Here is a 15,145-nt window from a genome sequence, read left to right as displayed (position 1 = left end):
GCAAATGTGTGCAGGGGTCTAAGTGCAAGAGATCAGAAACACAGTTTCCATATATATGTTTATTTTGTGATAGGCCCTTGTTCACGGAGATCACTGGAGAACTGTTGAAACGAAGGTCCTTTCCAAATATGAAAAAAGTGTTGCTGAAGTACGTGATCTTCAAGCAAAGCTGATGGAGGGAGAGATGGTTGCCCAAAAATGAAAATATCGGCAGGAATATTTGGCTAAACCGTACAACTCTTGCCATCCCTGAGTCCTGAAACTGATTTATCTGCAGTCCTTCCAGGTATTGCTTTCTTTGAAGCTTTGACTTGCATTGACGAATTGTATTGAACTGCAGAACGTGACACTTGCTCCTTGTTTCAAATGCCAGACTTGGTAGATCTTTACTTTTCATACGTACATAGGGACTTTTGTTTTCATTATTTTACTTGTGAATTTCAATGTTAGAACAAAACAGAAATCCATGGAAAAATAACTTTTCCACTGATTTTTCTCCTGCATGTTAAATCAAAAACATTTTTTCCACTGATTTTTTTTTTTAATAACACAAATCCCAGGCATAATAAAATAAAAACTGAAAACGAAGGTCCCTATGCATACAGCAGATGGCATCGCTGCATGAAGAACCTGAACACATTCCTGGAACACATACGTGTTCAAGAGAATGGATCTTGGCAAACTTTGATTCTGAACAATTAGATCATGAATATACCCTGGTTTTCAATAGTTGTATTGACAATTAGGTTTATTTTGATTGTTACATCTATGCCGATAAAGCTGTGGTAAGTACAAAAGTTGCTAAAACCGTTCACAAATATATTTTGAACAGCAAATATATTTCTTTAATGCAGAGTTCCCAAAACACTACCTAGAACAAGCACTTGATTCACTGCTGCTCTCCCTGGGTTTGCATGGATGATGCAATGATGGCAAAATGGTTGGGCCAGTTCAAGGAAGGTAGTTATATAATTGTATGTGTATAGCTAAAGTTTTCGAGTAAAAAATACTAACCTGACACATTTTGAAAATTAGCGTTGTAAAAATGAAGGCAGACTTGCACGCTGTTCTGAAGCAGGTGCAAAAATGTATGGGGTAGATTTTTTTAAAAATTGCGATCGCAGCCTGCCCCCGTTCCCTCCGAGACCGCTCCGAAATCGGAGCGGCCTCGGAGGGAACTTTCTTTCGCCCTCCCCTCACCTTCCCCTCCCTTCCCCTACCTAACCCACCCCCCCGGCCCTATCTAAACCCCCCCTTACCTTTGTCCTTTGATTTACGCCTGCTAGAAGCAGACGTAAATCTACGCGCGCCAGCAGACTGCTGGCGCGCCGTCATCCAACCCGGGGGCTGGTCCAGAGGCCTGGACCACGCCCCCAGGCCGGTGCCACGCCCCCGGTCTTGCCCCCAAAACGCCGCATCCCGCCTCCGAAACGCTGCGTCATTCGGCCCCGCCCCTGACACGCCCCCTTCAAAAAAACACGGGACTTACGCGCGTCCTGGGGCTCTGCGCGCGCCGGCGGCCTATGCAAAATAGGCGCGCCGGCGCGTGAGGGCCCTGCTCACGTAAATCCGGGCGGATTTACGCGAGCAGGGCTTTTAAAATCCGCCTGTATGTGTGCATTTATGTGTGCATATCTGAAAATAGAAAGTACACTTGAGAATGATTTCCTCACCCCAATTCCATCCCTTCCCCTGTAGTGCCTCTTCATGTGCGTGTAAAACTATGTGGATGAGTTACTTTTAAGATGCCTTGTTATCCCCCTCCCAGTTCACTCTTCCTGTTAACATGTAATTTCAAGCCTTTCTTGTTCAAATGTAAACCGGTATCATGTCCCCACTAATACCGGTATATAAAAGTTTTTAAATAATAATAATAATAAATAATAAGTGCATGGCTCCCTGAGTAATTTTCCAAAACTGATTAACATGCGTAAAACTGGGTTTTATTCATGTAAATACTTTTGGAAGCCAGGCACATATTTATGTTCAATCACAGTCAATGATCACACAAAGGTTTAGACAGGACAGATATGACACTGCCCATTTATCTTTCCATGCATTCTAATGTAAAACTATATGTATGTATTTATTTACTAAGAGGTCGATATTCAGCCGCTCCATGGCTAGTTAAGTTAGCCAGATATAGCTATCGGCTAACTTAATAAGGATATTCAGTGGCATGGCTGTGCCACTAAATAGCCTCAGCTATCTTAAAGATAGCCGGATAAGTATATACAACCAACTTTAGGACAGCCCTACGGTACAACCAGAGTTAGTCGCATGAGTTAAGTGGCTAACTGAATATCAGAGTTAGCCACCTAACTTATGCCTGGAAATGCCTCCTGCCTACCCCTAGAATGCCCCCAATTTATGCAGCTAATTCTGGTTGCACAAGTCATTATGCAGCTAGAATTTAGCCGCATATGGCTTTAAAAGTAGCCCGCTAGTCATTTATACTTTTCAGTTATCCATCTAAATGGCTTTTGAATATCGACCCCTAATATTTTATTTTTCATCTCCCCTAGTCCTTCAGGTGAATTACAATTTTAAAATATATATTAAAAACATAAGAAAATAATTGTACAATTTGTATAAAACTCCCTCCCATGCATCTCTAATCTGTCCTACCTGCAATTTTGGTCCTCAAACCTTACAATGCAATCCCATTCATAGACGGTCAAAATCTCTATTAGGGGTATGCATTTCAAGTGTTTTCTTTTCAATTTGTTTTTTAATTTAATTTTATGTTATTTCATTTATGATTTATTTAATTTATTTGAAATGAAACAAATCAAAATAAGAGGAAGAAGCTGGCGCCAGGGTCCCCTTTCCCTGCTGACACAATCCAGCACTTGCACTGCCAAAATTAAAAAAGTGAAGGTCCTGCAGACCTTCTCCTATCTCACTCCCCAATCTCTCTTACCTCATCAGTAGATCATAACTATTCAAATTGCTCTGATTCTGACTGTTATGCAGCCTTCCAACCACCAGAGACCCTCAGAGAACTGCTCTTACCCTGTCTCCAGTCATGGCCGGCGTGCATAACCTATGCCTGCCTGGAAGCAGGCACAACTTATAAAATATTGGTGGCGGGGTGATTTAGGTAGGGCTGGGGGCAGATTAGGTAGGAAGGGAGGGGAAGGTGGAGGGCAGAAGAAAACGGGGAAAGCCATTGGGACTCCCCTAGGGCTCAGCGCGCGCAAGGTGCACTAGTGTGCACCCCCTTGCGCGTGCTGAATCCGGATTTTATAACATGCGCGCGGCTGCGTGCGCATGTTATAAAATCGGGCGTAGATTTGTGCACGCCAGGTTGTAGCTACTAAAATCTGGCCCTAAGTGAACTGGTGGTTGGTTTGCCATATTTTTATGTTTTATGCTTTTGTTAATCAAGAATTAAACTAAACTAGATAATGTGTAAATGTTGCCTTTTCAATTTAATAATACAGCTGTAATCTATTATGGCTACTACCACCAGGTGTCAGCCTTGCCTCACAGATATCAACATCTGTGTCTTAGTGAAATATACTGCCCTGAATACATTTTGCAGGAGGATGAAACCCATAAATAAGATTTGATGTTTTGAGTTTGGGTGATCCTTAGGAAAGTATCTTTGATTAGTCAATGTGTCTACCACAAATGTTAGTGTCAGTTTGAGGTATTTTAAGGCCCATTTCCTAGAGCAATTATTGGGATTCACATGCGTATAGCCAAATTTTGACTGGCTAAGCTAAATTGATTTTCGGCTGAATCTAGACAGCTAGATTTTTTTTAAATGTATTAGACAAAGGAATCGCCTGATTTCCTGCATTTTTGTTTGAATGTAAACCGATGTGATATGTAAAATCGAACACAGGTATATAAAAATAAATAAATAAATAAATAAAATAAATAAATGAAAAGTTGGGGCTGGCCCGGTCACTCACTGAGCACTTTCATACAAAATGTCCTCGGTTCAATCCCCTGAGCTGGGTCTTCCTTTCCTTGGGTCAGCTGGGGCTGGGGATGCTGTGCAGGCAACATTTGCAGCTCTCGGGGAGAGGCAATCATGACCATTGCATAAAAGTGGCACCTAGTGGCTGGATTCAGGCCACACGATTGCAGAATTCTGAAATTTAGCTCTAGTACTTGGTACCTGGCTGAAGACTCTCATTACACTGCCCAGACTAGTGGGGATATAAAATAGAGGGTAAAAATTCTGAATACTTGTGAATGAGGGCTCCTGGTGCCAGATCCCAGCTAGGGTTGCCAACTTTTCCATGGACCAGGACTGGACACTTGGGGGGGGGGGGAGCCATAGCCACCCCCCCCCTTTTTTTTTTCCCTTTCAGATCGAGCGGTAATATTTTCCTAGGCAGATTCTGCCTGCCCATCTTTGGGGCTCGGGTTCGACTCTCCTCTTCCTCTGCGATCCCAGGAGGACAGCGTGAAGTAGCAACAAGTGCGGCAAAGCTAAGGGAGAGGCAGAGGAGGGGGAGAGTCAAACAGAGCCCCGAAAACAGGCAGGTGATTGGAGCGTTGCTGGGCTGCCACCACTGATTGGCCGCTGGCCTTGCCTAACCAGGTTTTTACAGTGTCTGGCTACTCTTGTACCCGGACACTGTACAACAGGCTGCAAAACTGGGCAGTCCAGACAAAAACTGGGCAGTTGGTCACCCTAATCCCAGCCCTGATTCTTTTCGAGCTGGAAGCATAAAAGACTGGCAATAGGAAACTGCTAGTTAAATAAAAAAATATATAGCCCAAACTTAATCTAGCTGGCCAAAATCTAGCTGATTTGATTTATCCTGGCAGAAAATGTGTTTAACTCCTGGAATCCCATGATGTGCAGGTGTTATACTAGAGTCTGAGAAGTGAAGAAAGAGGACTGCCTTGACTGCCCATCATGGAGCAGCACCAAGGGACAGCCTTAGAGGAGACTTCTTTTAACAAACATAGGTGTTCAGATTTTCTTTTGCCATTCATTTAAAAATTCCTTCCCAAGTACCTTTAGCCACATTGGGTAAGGAAAATTTTCAGCCAGCAGATTTGCACAGCTAAATCACATTTTACCTGAGCATCTAAATCATCTTTTACCTGAGCATCTAAATCACATTTTACTTGAGCACCTTTGAAAATTGCCCTTTTAAATATTGCACTAGGGTGCCTGCATGTGATAAAGTTCAGAACTAAATAATGACTAAACAAGAGGAGTATTCAAGAGTTATAAATCAACACTAATATATCAAAAGGAATGAAATAAAACTCTAAAGGGTACATTCTAAGACCCCCCCCCCCCCCCCCAAGGCAACTTTGCAGTAAGCCTGTGCACAGATAATGTTTTTCCTTTGGTTTGGTTTTTTATTTTGCTTCTGTTTGTTTTTATGTTTCTTTTGTGTTTATTAAAATGAAAACATGAAACAAAATTAGAAAATGAAGGCAAAAACAGAAAAACAGTCGAAGAAGAAAAAATATAAATGCTCCCAGGCCATCCCGTGATCTCTTCGATCTCCCCAGCAACTCATACCCTGCTGAAGAAGTTTTGCAGGGCAGAGCAATGCCTGTCTCCCCTGCCATCCCATGCTGCGATTGCAACGGTGCTGGCAAATCAAGGCTGGCACCATTGTTAATTTATTCCATACAAAATGGCATCAGCCAGGCCCAGACCTAGGCAGGCACCATTTTGTTTGGAAAATATTAACAATGGCACCAGCCTCAGCCTGCTAGCGCCATTTGTAATTGCAACACCGACAGGGCAGGAGTAATCCGCAATCGCTCCTGCCTCACAAAGAATCTTCAACAGGGCAAGAAGAGCTGGGGAGAGAGCCTGGGAAAGGTTTATTTTTTTTATACTTCTCCGACAGAACCAACATTTATTTAAAAATCAAATGAAAGAAAACCAACACACTTTTCTTGCCTTTTTTCCTTTGTTGCATTTCAAAAACTATTTGAAACAGAATGCAAAATGTTGTTAACATTTCTCATTTCCTTTGAAATGAATGCACATCCCTATTTTGTAGCAGGGGAATCTGTAGGTTCATTTTGAAAATCTGCCAGCATGCACACAATGGATACAAAAGTACCCGTGGATTTTTTTTTCACCTGCATTGCTGCAAGTGCCAAGCGCGCGCACACAGTAAAGCGCCCGCAGTAATTTCAAAATGAAATCTCCAGGTATACCTTTCCTCCCGCTAACTAACCCTGTCCCATTTTCACTGCAGGCACAAAAAAAAGTATGCGAGTTCTGAAAATGTGTGTGTGACCCCCATCACCAGGTTCTGTCCTAAAACCGACACAGAGTATAAAAGTATTTGTACTTATCTTGGGGCTGCCTCGCATACGTTTTTCCCCCAGGGCGTGAATCCTTTGTTGGTGGAGGGGAGGAATTCTTCTGGGCCTGGAGTGACAGGGGCGCCTTTAGACTTTAGGCTGACAGAAAGGTATACTTTCTGTCCCACTGTGAGTGCTGCAACTGCAAATAAAACACCGGAGACTCTGGGTGTCCAAAATAAATACTTTACTGATTATAAATCAGGCTGAATGTATGGCACAGTTAACACACTCATCGGCACCACAGATGATCTTTGCTGTTTGCCTCTATCTGTGCATGAGTCTCTTACTACCAGGGCACAGGAGACAATCACCCTCTAGGGCAGTGGTTCTCAACCCTGTCCTGGGGACCCCCCCCCCCCCCCCAGCCAGTCGGGTTTTCAGGCTATCCACAATGAATATGCATGAGAGAAAATTTGCATACACTGCCTCCATAACATGCAAATTTCCTCTCATGCATATTCATTGTGGATAGCCTGAAAACCCGACTGGCTGGGGGGGGTCCCCAGGACAGGGTTGAGAACCACTGCTCTAGGGCTTGGATAAATGAGGTTCTCAAGTGGGCAGAACTGGTAAAAAATGATTAAACGGTTTCCGCACTGGGAGTCTCAAATTCCTCTTTCTCCAGGGGTGAAGACTCCAAATGGATATCCTCAATAGGTTTCCAGATGATATTACTCACAGTAAGCAAAGGTTTTTCTCTCTCTAGATATATATATATTCGAATCCCAGGAAGGAAGGAATCCTTCAGGAGCTCACAGCTCTGGATGTTCCTCCACAAGTAGGAAGGGGGCAGCAAAACTCTTCCACCTGGATTTCTCAACCAAAAATCCTTTTCTTCCTAAAAAAGGAGTCAAAAACTGGAATGTCCTTGCATCAGGTCACCACCATTCCTCTAGTCATTGCAGGAGATTGCAGAGGGACAGATCTTCCCTATCCTGGGCCCCCCCCCGTGGACAGGTTTCCCCATGCCCTATCCCCAGGCAATACCCAGGGGTCTCACAAGCCTTCCTACTATAGAAAAATGTCCCAAATCCGGAAAAACAAACCTGGAAGCAAACTCAACCAGCCTTTCAGTGGTCTGGGAGGCAAAGCTCCCTGGCCTTGCTCAGGATCGTCAGGCGGGTTGTGCCTGGCTCCTCCAAGCAGGCCAAAAAGTCCAAACAGGAAAAATGCTCCCATACAGCCACCTAACTCACAGCTCTCAGGAGAGAGCTGCTTAAATAACCTCCAGGGGAATTCCATCAAAAGGAGGGGCTGCACCCAGTGGAATGTCCCCTGATTTCCTGTCCTATACAGTTTCTAGCTAAAAGATTTAAACGAGGGCCTTAATGGTAATGGGTCCAGCGGGTCATTAACATGCATACTTTTACCTGTAGGGGGGGCACCATTTTCAAAATGCATTTTTGTGTAGGAAAACATACATTTACCCACATAAAAAGTTTACAAAATGTCCTCCCCCTCCCCCATGAAAGAAAAGGCACCTTAAGATTCTGCTTATTTTCACTGCCAGTGGATGTGTGATGCAAATATTGCACTGCTGCTTTAAGAAAATTAACAGCCTTCTCACTTCAAAGAGTACAAAAAAGTACAAATATATAAGAAATAAATCCAATTTGGACTACATAGAAAGGGCACCTAATGGCACGGTCAAAAGACAAAATGAAAAAGAGCCAACAATCTTGCAAGCTGATATAGAGTCATCTGGCCAGCACTGCTGATTGAACTCCTGAAATGTCACCTCTATTAAAACCGTTTCACAGACCGGGTGCATTTTAAGGAGCTGCCCAAAGCAGATGGGAGCAGACACCTTCATTCATAATGATCATTATAACTGATTGAGATTAAAACCTAGCACTGTGTGCATATACTAGTATTAGCATATTAATGCTGTGCCATAATCGGTCTTGTTCCCTGTGGAGATTTCAGAGAGTTAAAAAAAACATGAAACACAGCAGCCTGCAGAAGAGAGATACCCTGTAGCATAAGATATCAGTGAGTTTGAAAAAAATATATATATACACTACAGTCAGTATATTTCTGCAAAGGCGGGTTTCAGTCAGGGTGGCATAAGAGTAGCAATCATACAAAGCTAGCATATGATTTCCAAATGATGTTTCAAATGCATTTAGCAACTATAGAAAATGCATTTGAAACACTGAAGTGCTTTCTTTCTTTCCCAAGATATGAATAGACAATGCAACCCTTCACCACACTGATACTGTATGTAGGTTGGATCTCATGGTGAGTTAGAATAGGTACTTCCCTATCCCCAGAGGGCTTACAATTTGATACCTGAGGCAATGGAAAATGAAGTGCATTGTCGAGTCATAGGACAGAAGGAGAATGAGTGGAAGAAGGAGGATTTGAACTGTGACTTCCCTTGTTCTTAACCTGCTATACTAACCACTAAACTATCTCCAACAGTTTCTACCCAGCTTTAACCACAGGAGCCAGCTCTGTGGCTACTGTGGATGATTGAGCTTCCCCAATATTGTCTCCAACACTCTTGTGCATTGATAGCTGGGAACTCCATGCTGAAAGGCTCTAGGGGAAGGCAGGAAGGAAGTAATTTTTTTTCTCCTTGCTACTGCTCCTGTCTTCCCCTGCAGCTTCTGACCGATGGGCAGCAGGGGGGCCAGAGAGAGAGAGAGAACAGAAGAGGACAGACAGGCTTTCTGCCTTGGTCTTCTCCAATGCTTTTTGTCTGGATTAAAAGGTACAGCTAATCACATGCAAGACCCATGATGGGGTTCGATGGAAACAGGCAACCAACCAGGGTACCTATCCCTGCAACTGACTACAGACCCTATGAAATGACAGCATTGTAAATATTACACCCAACCCTAGAACACAGGTAAGAACATAAGAAATTACCATGCTGGGTCAGACCAAGGGTCCATCAAACCCAGCATCCTGCTTCCAACAGAGGCCAAACCAGGCCACAAGAACCTGGCAAATACCCAAACACCAAGAAGATCCCATGCTATTGATGCAATTAATAGCAGTGGCTATTCCCTAAGTAAACTTGATTAATAGCAGTTAATTGACTTCTCCTCCAAGAATTTATCCAAACCTTTTTTGAACCCAGCTACACTAACTGCACTAACCACATCCTCTGGCAACAAATTCCAGAGCGTAATTGTGCGTTGAGTGAAAAAGAATTTTCTCCAATTAGTCTTAAATGTGCTACTTGCTAACTTTATGGAATGCTCCCTAGTCCTTCTATTATGTGAAAGTATAAATAACCGATTCACATCTACTCGTTCAAGACCTCTCATGATCTTAAATGCCTCTATCATATCCCACCTCAGCCGTCTCTTCTTCAAGCTGAACATCCCTAACCTCTTCAGCCTTTCCTCATAGGGGAGCTGTTCCATCCCCTTTATCATTTTGGTTGCCCTTCTCTGTACCTTCTCCATCGCAACAATATCTTTTTTGAGATGCGGCGACCAGAATTGTACACAGTATTCAAGGTGCGGTCTCACCATGGAGCGATAAAGAGGCATTATGACATTTTCCGTTTTATTAACCATTCCCTTCCTAATAATTCCTAACATTCTGTTTGCTTTTTTGACTGCTGCAGCACACTAAGCTGACAATTTCAATGTATTATCCACTATGATGCCTAGATCTTTTTCCTGGGTGGTAGTTCCTAATATGGAACCTAACATTGTGTAACTACAGCAAGGGTTATTTTTCCCTATATGCAACACCTTGCACTTGTCCACATTAAATTTCATCTGCCATTTGGATGCCCAATCTTCCAGTCTTGCAAGATCGTCCTGTAATGTATCACAATCCGCTTGTGATTTAACTACTCTGAATAATTTTGATTCGTCTGCAAATTTGATGACCTCACTCGTCATATTCCTTTCCAGATCATTTATATATATATATTGAAAAGCACCGGTCCAAGTACAGATCTTATTGGGAAAACAGCAAGCAGACCTGCTACAGATCACTACACAAAAACCACACAGACAAAACACAGATAGATCTTTACCAAATAAAGAATAAATGGCCAGAAATAATAAATAGAAATATGCAGACAAAAACTGAATGGAAACCCCAAGAAGCCAGACTCTCCATATAGTACAACACTGGAAAAATAGAAACAGAAATGCATTTCCTCCTATACTGTGCAAAATACGGAGATATCGGAGAAGCTGCACTTTCAGTTTCCCAAAGCTGACACATTTGAATCAATACACCAAAAGGAGAAGGCTTTATTTCTAACCTTGTTTGGATATTTTGGACCCTAACATAACACCTCCTTCTCACGACGATGACGGTGGCTCAGCAGCTCCAGCATAAGACCTTCCCTCCCACGCACACAAATGAATAATGATGAAGGCCTCGGTGACTTGAACATAAACTACTTTGCACTCTCCCTCTCCCTTTGGGTTCTTTTCTGTCTCTCACTTCACTCTTCCCAGCAGCAGACTGAATCCCCCCTCTCTCTTTCACCAGGGGCCTTGCATCAGTCCTCGTCGTCCCCCACTTCCCTGTCCAGAGAGCAGCCCAAGCCCCTTCTCTGTGTAAAAGAGAGGATACAGGGAGGGGGGAGCGGGGGCAGCACCAGGTGCATGTTGTTGTGGGAGAACCACAGGGCAGTTCAAGCGGGTGGAAAAAAACAAAGGTGCTGGTAGTCAGTACCGGCAAGCAGCCCCTGAAAAAAATGCCCTGGTCTTCCCTGAGGTGCAGTGGCGATGAGGAAGGCTGCTGATAGAAAAATTGGGAAAAGGAGAGAAGGACTGAGAGAGGATAGAGGGGCTATGAGGGGAGTGAGAGAGTGGCTTAGAGAACTGCTGAGAGACCAGGAGAGGACAAGGAACGCTAGTTGGGAGATGGGATTGATTGGGTGCCTAAGGGGATACTGGCTGGGGGAGAGAGAATACTGCTGGGAGAGGAAATGAAGAAAGGAATTCTGGGTGGGAGAGTTGGAGAGGAACTGTTTAAGGGAGGAGGGGCTTATAGTAGAGCTGTGGGAGATGGAGAGGAGTAGACACAGGCTATGAAGGTAAGAGGGGGCTGGGAGAGGAGCTGAGAGGGCTGACATTGGGCTGTGAGGGGAAAGAAGCTGAGAAAGGGATGCAAGTGTTATGCTCCGCGGCCGCAGACAGCTGCAACCTCTGTTGCTCGCCTCCTTTTTCTCTGCTTTGGCTCCATTGGGCGAACTTGCAGCCTCTGCCAGCTACCGCCAGCCTTTCTGCCTCCGTTTCTGGGCCCACCCGAGCAGCATGGACGCCGCTGACTACCATCTTACCCTCGGGGTCCCCTAGGTGTGTGCGCCTGCTCCCGGGCCTGCTTTAACCATGTCATGGCGGGAACCTCGGGGGCGTCCCCCTCAGATGACGTCACTCATCTTGGATACTTAAGCTCGCCGGCCCAGACAGCCGACGGCAACGAGTTCATCTTGCTGACTCCACCTATTCTCGCTTCAGTACTTGTTCCGGTTCCTGCTTCCTTGATGTGAGACTACCGGGTACCCACTCCTCGGGGCCCTTTCTCATTTCTTGACTATCCACTCCTCAGAGGGCCTTTTACCTGGACTCTTGCCTACCTCACTTCCCGAGGCTTTCTACGGAACTACTCCTTTGTCTTCAGTCACTGTGAGTAACCACGCTGTGGACCACTGCTGTGATATCTACGTTGGAATCTTCTCTGGTGTACCCTGCTCTGCAGACCATTCCCATGATATCACTACAGGAGCCCTCTTTGGGTCTACCCCGCTCTGTGGACCTGTGCTGTGATATCGCTAGAGGAACCCTCGCTGGCGTACCCCACTCTGCGGACCACTACCGTGACCTCCCACCTAGGAACCCTCTTGTGTACTATCTCTATGGACGCCATGTAACTTCAGTGACTGTAGTTTCACTCGGCACCCCTGCTCCTCGGGTAGTGCCGCACCTATTGCCTGACTCCAGTTATCCAAGCTGAGTCTGACGTCAGCACCTGCGCTGTCGCTCCGTGGCCCACCTCCTGGGGTCACCCTCTCCTTCTCTACTTCTGCTATATACCATCCTGCAGCCAAGACCTCACATCCTGATGGTGAGACTCAGTGGGGCTCCTCCCCTGGGCGGTACCATCTCTCACCTCGGCCAAAGGGCCCACATACCTACAAATCCTAACAGCAAGCTGGCAGAGAGGACATGGGTTTTGATAAGAAGAGGACCTGGGGTTAGGTTTAGGCAAAGGGAACTTAAGAGGGAGAGAGAGAGGTGAAGAGGAGTGGGAAAGGACCTGTGTGGGTTAGAAAGGAAGGGGTCAATTGGGGAAATAAACCAATCAAAGGGTTGTGAGAAGAGACGTAATCATGGTAGAGGGAAGAGATGTGAAGGGGTGAGGAGAGGGATAAAAGTGGCAGGGGGGGATGAGACTAGGAGAAGGTGAGAGAAGATAGTGAGCTATGGATAGAAAGAGACATACACCTGGAGCAGAAATAACCTAATGATAAACAAATGAGAGGAAGAAGAGAAAATAAGAAAAGATATGAGGAGACAGAGGAGATGAAGAGAAAGCCAAGAGCAAAACAGAGGCAGAGGGTAGACTCAAATTACAGCTGGGATGGGATGCAGGATGCTGACAGTTAAATGCCCTTTTCTTCCAGCTCTGCAGTCACAGGGTAAATAATGTATTTTACTGGAAGGATGAGGAAGGAAGAGACGGATGTGGTGGTATACGATATTATTTGATTTAATATACCACTCTTAAAATCAGAGTGGGATGAAAATCTCTCTTTGGACGTTCCATATTGCGAGAGGCTGTTTGGTTGGGGATTGCACTGAGGGGGAATGGAGGGGAGCACTGTTCCCTTTGTTCACAAAAATTAAAAAAAAACAAAAAACATTTCTCTATTATATCTTGCAGTAGGCAAAGGTTATCTCTGGGGTTTCCAAGCTGAGGGTGGGAAGCACCTCGTGCACCTATGGCCCTGAAGCTGACTGCTGAGCTGCCAGGGCTTAGTGAATGCAGGGGACAGGGTGTCTTATGTGGACCCCTCAGGCCTGCGACAGGCTCTGGCCTGGATTCTGTGAGTGCCGGGAGAAGGGCTGCAGGGGATGGAGAGGTAGGAGCAGTTTCAGAATAAAAAAAAATAAAAGAGAGAGAGAGAGATGTACCCAGGTTCAGGACAGGCAGAGCCGGGAAGTGATCCAAGCCAGTGGAGGAGAAGGAATCATAAATTGAGAGGGGAGTGGAGTCTGCCATTGAAGGGAAGCCTAACGTGCTGAGGAGGAGGGTGAAGGGTGTAGAGCAGTGAAGGGATGGGTGAACCAAGCCTGCAGAGGAGGGATGACAAGGAACCTGCTGGGGAGTGGATGGATGGGAAGAGGAACTAAGAGGGGAGCAGAGAAGGATGGGTCAAGTGGAAATAGTGAGCAGAGCAGGCTAAGGGGATGTAGGGAGTGGAGCAGGCAGAGGGGTATTAATAAACCCTCTGCCTTCAAATATAACAGTCAAAGTATACCCAGGAAGGATGGGGAGATGTAAAGTGCAGAGAGAGAAAGAAAGGGAGGGGGAAAAGAGGATAAGATAGAGAGAGGAGGAAGAATAAGAGATTAAGAAAATATGACAGAAAAGGGGGCTTGAGAGCTGGGGACAGGCAAGGATGAAGGGGCAGAGACTGTGGTGGGGGTGGGCTGTAGTGAGGGGGAGGAGGCTGGCAGGCATGAGCTGGGGTTAAGGAGAATGACTAGTGGGACTTTGAGTGCTTCCCTACCTTTTGTTTTGGCCACATGATTCTTCCCCATGTTCGAAGTACCTGCTGCACGCCGGACATTTAAATGTAGTCTGGTCAGTCACACCTATGACCCCGCCTGTGCTCTGTGTTTTTTGTGCTGGGGGCGCTATAATTTGTGTTGAGTTCCACACGCCTGATCATTTTCAGAAGTTGGCTCTTATGACTTTAACCAATAAGGATGGAAAAGGCTTTGTCTTCAGCATTTCTTGTTATTTCCACTCATAGTTGCTGTTCCAGCCCTCTCGCCACCATTTGCCTTCATTCTCCTCTTGCTATCTCTTTTTTGATTCCTATCTCTGATTCTTACCTCTTGTTTTCTTCCTTCCTATACTGGTTTTCTACCTCTTTCTTTCCATCATTTCTTCACTGTATTGTCTCTTCTTTACTTCTTTATTTATCCTCTCTCTAGCCATCCCATTCTGTTTTCATTGTATCAGCTGTCTCTGTTCTACCCACACCTGATCTCTTGCTCCCCCCCACCCCCTTCGACTTTCTCCTGTTGGCTTTCTGGTTTTCTCCTAAGACGGTAACCTTTAAACAGCCGCACAGGCGTACTTGTATGCACATATGCCAGCTTGTGCTAATGGGTGCGGCAATTTTATAACACATGCTTATATGCACGCATGATCTAAAATTGGCTGTACGCGCGTACGTGTGTGCAATTTTATATGGATGCGTGCATGTCCTTCCCGCTTTCCACCCTCTCTTCTTCTCCCTACAGTTTTCTCTCCTTCTTTCCTCTAGGGACATGCATTAGTCTGAAACAAAACAGAAATTTTAACAAAATTTCCTATTTCATTTCATCTCATTTTTAAAAACAAAACAAAAGAAAAACTAACAAAATTCCATTTCCCTTTAGTTAATTAAAAAAAAAAAAAAAAAGCCCATCAGTCTGACACAAAAACAAGCAAACCAAAAAAAAAAAACAACCCAAAACTGCTAGACTCTTTTAACCTATTGTTGAAAATTTCTGAATGGAGTAAGAATGATTCCTGCCCTGGTCACTCCTGACCCAAATCTGCACCCAATGCAAAATGGCATCAGCAGACCGAGGCTGATGCCATTGTAAATTTTTGCCATACAAAATGGTACCAT

The sequence above is a fragment of the Rhinatrema bivittatum genome, chromosome 4 (assembly GCF_901001135.1).
Source record: "Rhinatrema bivittatum chromosome 4, aRhiBiv1.1, whole genome shotgun sequence".
Classification (NCBI taxonomy): Eukaryota; Metazoa; Chordata; class Amphibia; order Gymnophiona; family Rhinatrematidae; genus Rhinatrema; species Rhinatrema bivittatum.
Note: the sequence above shows the minus strand (reverse complement) of the source record.